We start from the raw sequence: 6,193 nt of genomic DNA, 5'->3' as shown, positions 1-6,193 counted from the left end.
CCCACATCCATGTAGTGCTCAGCAGGAGCTCAGTAGGCATTGACTGCACTGAGTTTGATGGAGATGGAGAGGAAGCCCACTTCTAAGAAGCGAGCTGCATAGATAGCATGGCTTCTCAGGAATCAGGTGGGGCTGTGTTCACCTCCAGACCTGGGGTCTACATTTGGGACAAACCGACAGGTATGGACAGACACTCCCTTCCCCATGGCCTCAGTCTCCAAGGAGTCCCTCTCTCACCAGGCCAGCACCCACACACCACTAGCTGCCTCATCTGGGAAGGGGATTGGGCCTCCATGGGGAAGTGGGCTCTGGAGTATTGCTGAGTATGGGGAGGGAGGGCCCTCAGCCCTCTGGGGAGGACTGGGTTGGGGGCCCCTGGGGTAGTGGGCAGGCCCAAATCATGGCTGTCAGGTTCTGCTGGCCGAGCTCCTGGGAAGGCTCTGCCTGTCAGCCCTGCACTAATGAGTCCTCCCCAGGCTCTGTCCTCACGCCTCTGTCCTAGTCACCTTCATTGCCTTGTTCCCAGGTGTCCTCGTCCTTTTCAAATCACCTCCAGCGGCCTCTGTGTCTCTCCTCTATCCTCTCTGCATAGTAGGTCTTCATCAGCACTGGGAGGGAAGGGAGAGGAGGGGGCAGGATCGTGGTGCTGTGTGTTAGGATCAGGTTTGCTGCACGAGAATGACGGTGGCTCCCGTAAGACGTTTCTCTCTCTCCTTACCGTGGGAAGTCCAGGGCTGGCATTGGTGGTGCCATGGCTATCTGGTTGCTCTGCCATTGTCATAACGTGGCTCCTACCTCATGGTCCAAGGTGGCAGCCATTGCTCCTGTCTGCCTCCGGCCAGCAAAGGAGGAAAGGGCAAGAAGAGGAGCATGCTGTTCCCTTTGAGGCACTTCCTTTAATCCACAGGTGGCAACTATTCTGGCTCTCATGTTCTTGTACCTGAGCTGTGGCTCCCCTGCACTCAGAGAGGAACTTCCTTTGCCTCCAGGTCCAGCCTTTGTCCCAAGAAGGCAGCACTCCACCGGGAGGGGACCCCAGCAAGCCTTGTCCAGGTGCCAGGGGTACACGGCTGTGGGCTCGCCTTCCTACCTGTGGCCCAGGAAGCACTCCCATGTGACCACAGCCTCTGTGGCAGGATGCCAGGCCCCAAGGAGCACACCAGATGCTGGGATTGCCATGGAGCCCACCTCTCCATGGGGGGAACTTTCACATGTACAGCCTGCCCAGGGCTGGGGGTGTGGAGGGAGCAGGACACAGTGCCCACCATCCCACGGGCTGGGTCTTGTGCCCTTAGCAGTCAGCCAGATTGTGCCTGGTAAACCCTCTCTACTTCTTTGCTTTCTTCTTTCTAATTTCCTCCAGGAAACTCTCTGAATGTTTGCTGGGCTAAAACCTGAGGAACTGGGGAGGTGATTAGAAGAGTTTCGGGAGCCAGGCACCCAGGGAGGCAGGGCAGATGGTGACCTCCTTACGAGGCCACCAAGACTCTCCCCCACCTTCCAGGGCTGGGACTCAGAATGCTTCCCCCCAGCTCTGCAGATCCCGGGACCATCTGCTCAGGAGCCGGCCCACCCAGGGTTAGCCCTCCCAGTGTCTCGGCCTCTTGTGTGACTCTTTTTTTTTTTTTTTTTTTTTTTTTTTTGAGAGAGGGAGTCTTGCTCTGTCACCCAGGCTGGAGTAAAGTGGAGCGATCTCGGCTCACTGCAACCTCTGCCTCCTGGGTTCAAGCAATTCTCCTGCTTCAGCCTCACAAGTAGCTGGGATTACAGGCGCCCGCCACCAGGCCCAGCTAATTTTTGTATTTTGGTAGAGATGGGGTTTCACTATGTAGGTCAAGCTGGTCTCAAACTCCTGACCTCAAATGATCCGCCCACCTGGGCCTCCCAAAGTGCTGGGATTACAGGCATGAGCCATTGCACCCAGCCGTAGCTCTTCTTCAGGCCCCATTTCTACCTCCCCCAGCTACCCCTTTCTCTTCCCTCCCAAGTAGCCCTTGTCAGCAATCAGGTCTGGTGTCGGGGGCCTCTGTGGATTAGGAATGAGGGCAGCAGCAGGAGCATGTCTCTGGGACCCCAGGTGGGCTCACATAGGCTCCTTGGCCTCCTGCTGCTTTTTTGCTTCCTCCACCTCCGCTCCCCAGGCTCGGCTCTACTGGGGCTCAGTAGGCAGTTCAAGGAGGGATGCCACCAGGACTGTGCCTCCACCCCGGGCCCAGTGGGGGTTGTGTCTCTGGGCAGAGAGCTTCCCTAGTGGCTGTCCCCATGGGCCCACCAAGCTGTCTCATTCAGAGAGGCTGAGAGCTGGCCAGGAGGAGACAGGTTGTCGCTTCCCACCGGTTGGTGAAGGCACATAGTAGGCATTAAATAAATGCTATTCTTCCCAGCTTTCTCTTCCACCGCATAACACGAAGTGCTTCGTGAAAATTTCTGGTTACTCATAAAAATCTTAAATAGCTCTCACTTTATAAGTGTTTAAACAACTTAAAAATGTAACTCCCCCATCACGCAGTTTCCTTTTCATGTGCTAGCTGGGGCTGTGTTTATATACACAGTTATGCCGCTGAAAGAAAGGGTCTCGGTGGCCACGATGCTACAAAGCCGGATGCCTGGGGTTTTGGTAATTGTCTTAGTGTGTTTTGTGTTGCTTATAATACAATACCTGAAACTGGGTAATTTATAAAGAGAAAGAATGTATTCCTTACAGTTATGGCAGCTGAGAAGTCCCAGGTCGAGGGGCCACATCTGCTGAGGGCCTTCCTGGGGCAGGGCCTCTGCAGAGTTCCCAGGCAGGCCGGCTCAGGTCTCTCTCCCTTTTATCAGAAAGCCACCAATCCCACTCCAGTGAAAACCCATTCATCTACTAACCCATTAATCTGTTAATCCATGAGTAGGTCAATCCTTTCATAAGGGCAGAGACCTCATGACCCAATCACGTCTTAAATGCCCACCTCCCAATACTGCGGCACTGGGGATTCAGTTTCAACAGGAGTTTCGGCAGTGATAAACATTCCAGCTATAGCAGTAAGGGTAGCTGGTGCAGTGATGTGCTTCATCTCTTCTTGGGCTGGCCTCCATGTTGACCCTCACTGCTGAGGCCACTCCCTGGGGCTCCTCCACTCCCTGATTCTGTCCCACCAGAAAGCGACCCACATTCACCCTTCCTCCTGGGTCCTTTCTCTTTCTCTTGACTGGGGCGCCTGACCTCGCTCTGGTCCTCTGTGCTTCAGGCTGCTGGGCCTGCCTCACCTCCACCCCGCTTGGCCATAGCCCCATACCCATCACATCCATAGTCTGGCTACCCAGTGAGCTGCCTCCATGGCCCGTTCCCAGAGCTGCTGGGCACATAACATATCCGACCTGGAGCAGGCCTGTGGGCACCTAGCTGGCCTCTAGTTAGCCCATTCTCATCCTCAGAGCCCTCTGCCTCTTGGCAGAAACCACACCTCCTATTTCACAAAGAAAGAGAAGCTACCGGAGAGGAGCCCTGACCTCCATCCCATTATTGCCCCTCTTCCTCTCCCCCACCTGCCGTTCCCACCAGCATTTAAACACCTGAGGCCTCCCTTCCAAATGGGAGCACCTCTCCCAGCCCTCATAGGGCCTAGACGTCAGGGCTGTACTGAAGTCTAATTCTGCCATCTCCCCCACCTCCTCAGGGCCCATGCAACCGAGGCAGCGAGGCCTTGGCTGGCCGTGCCTCTGCTCTGCTGGGATTTCCACCCTTCGTACCCACACGGCTCCCTCTTCCTCGTGGTCCAGCTCAGCTCTGCCTCCTCCTGCTTCCTTCTGCAGCTCTGTCCAATTTTCCTCTGGTTTCATTTCCTTTGCTGCACCTGCAGCTCTTGGACATATTAATTTGTCTTGCGTTTGTTTTGTGTCCCACCCTTTCAGCAGAACATCGAGTCCAGGAGGGCAAGTGTCTGTCTGTCTTGTACACAGGGCTTGGGTGTGTGATTGTGCATCACGAAAGACTTATTCCATGAATGAATGCATGAATAAGTGAATGATCATTATTCTGATTCTCTAGGTAAGGAAACGAAAACAGCCCCTCCCTGGCCACTCAAGCCTTCCTGCTTCTACCTGGCACACCCTTCTTCCAACCTGGGCTGCTCTCCTGCTTCTGTCTGCACTCCAGCCCTGGGAAGCCCTGCCTACACTGGGCTTATCTCCTTTCACTGAGCTCTTCATCCATAGGCTAGCTGGGATTCTTCCTCTGCACAGTCCCTGTTACCGGGCATGGTTCATAGCAAAGCTCCTTGAGTTGGTGAAAGAGAAAAGGGGATTTATTAAAACAAACCCCAGTAGCTCACCTGCCTTCAGAACAGGCCAGGGGTGTCTCAGATGCGCTTGTGAGGTGTCTCAGGACAAGCCATGTGCTGCAGCCACCCAGAAGCAGGGCTTAACCCCGCCCCTCTCCTCTCTTGGTACCTTGGACACCCCAGGCTGAACTCCTAAAACTCTTAATGGCCCCCTCCCAATGATTCAAAGGTCCTGCATTTTCTGATGCCTCCACCCAGTTCTGCAGGAGCCCAGTGAGAGAGTTTTCTGGGTTAGCCCTGGGGGTGGCTGAACTCATGTGGGAAATGATCCCTAGAGGGGGATGTGTCTGTGATGGGTCAGAGCACTGCCCCAGGCTCTTTATCGAGGACAGTCTGAAAGGCTCCAAGATTCCATCACCTCCTTCCCTGCTAGCCTCAAAACCTCCCAACCAGAGTCTGCTCACAATGAAGCCAGGATGGGCTGGGAGTCAGGAAGGCGCAGAAGGTCAAGGAGATGGGATGGGGCCAAGGAGGCGGTTCCTACGGAGGGGCTCCAGACACCCACCTGCCACTGGACTCTGCCAGGGCCGGAAGGTGTCTCAGAGGAGAGCTGAGACTCATTTTGCATATTGCTTGCCTTTCACCCGTCTTCCTGGTTCCCAGTGGCAGGATGGTTTCCTCCCTGGCAATGGCCGCTGTACAAACAGCATAACTAGGCGGTGGCTGGATCTTCAGAGACCCTTCCATGCTTTTGGGCCAGATACCCACATCTTCCATCTCTCTTCCTCAGGGGCCTCCAGGGTCTTGCACGCAACCTTTGCAAATGGACATGGCCTCTTCTGCCTATAATTTGCCCTCTTCTTCCATCCTTTCCCTCTGCACAAGCTACCACTGTGCACCTGGTTTCCCCAGGCTCCCATTTTCTCTGTCTCTGTCCATCTCTCTCCCAATGTCTGTCTGTCTGTCTCTCTCTCTCTCACTAGCCACCTCTACCCCTTCATCAGTCTTTAAGCATTGTGTTTTTCAAGTCTCTGTCTCCATCACAGTTTCCCCAGCTCAGCTTCTGTCATCCCTGCTTTATAACCAAAATGGTGTCCTAAACGGCCCTCTGCCTCCAGCCTGGCCTGTGCCACCTGCAGGCCAAGGCCCTTCTCCAGCCCACACCAGATCCTGCCTCTGGTCACTCCTCTTTGCTGGGCCCACAGAGCCCTGTGTACACTGGCCTGCCTGCCCCCCACTTCTTCAGGCAACACTCCAGCTAGTTCCTCCCAGCTCCTAATGTCATCCACTGCCCTCCCAGATCCTTCCACTTGGCTTGCTGCTGTCCACCCTTGAGGTCTTAGTTTAGACATCTCTACCTCCCGGAAGCTCCCTCTGCCTGTTGCCCCCTCTAGGCTGGGATTTGCTCCTCTCCTTTGTGCTTTCCAATGCTCTGTGTGGCCCCATCCTGAAACACTGCACCGCAGGGCCCTCTCATAATGGCGGGGACCGTCATTCTTACCCTCCACCGAATCTGCAGTAACAGCCCAATCGGCAGGAAGGTTGGTGAAGCCACTACTCTACTCTCAACATGAAGGGCCTTTTTAGGGAGGGAGGAGGGGACAAGGAGGCCTGGGGAAAAGCTGATGGCAGAGGCAGCTATGTCAAGACATGGTCAGGATGCTGTGCCCAGGACCCCTACTCCCTGGCCATCAGTAATGACTGCGCTCAGGGAATGTCCAAGGTGGCACTGCTGGAGGAGATGTGAGCAGAAAGTGTGAGGCCTATACAGGCCCAGTCTGCCTGTTGGCCTCTCTTTCCTCTGGGCATGGGGCCTTGAGGAACATCAGCACTTGTGACCACGAAGACGGAGGTGACACGCTAAGGACAGCAGAAAGATGGATGGGGTCCCAATGGCCTGGGCCCCAGCCGTGGACTGCCTACCTCCACGTAGC

Source organism: Pongo pygmaeus, chromosome 5, assembly GCF_028885625.2.
Source record: "Pongo pygmaeus isolate AG05252 chromosome 5, NHGRI_mPonPyg2-v2.0_pri, whole genome shotgun sequence".
Taxonomy (NCBI): domain Eukaryota; kingdom Metazoa; phylum Chordata; class Mammalia; order Primates; family Hominidae; genus Pongo; species Pongo pygmaeus.
Note: the sequence above shows the minus strand (reverse complement) of the source record.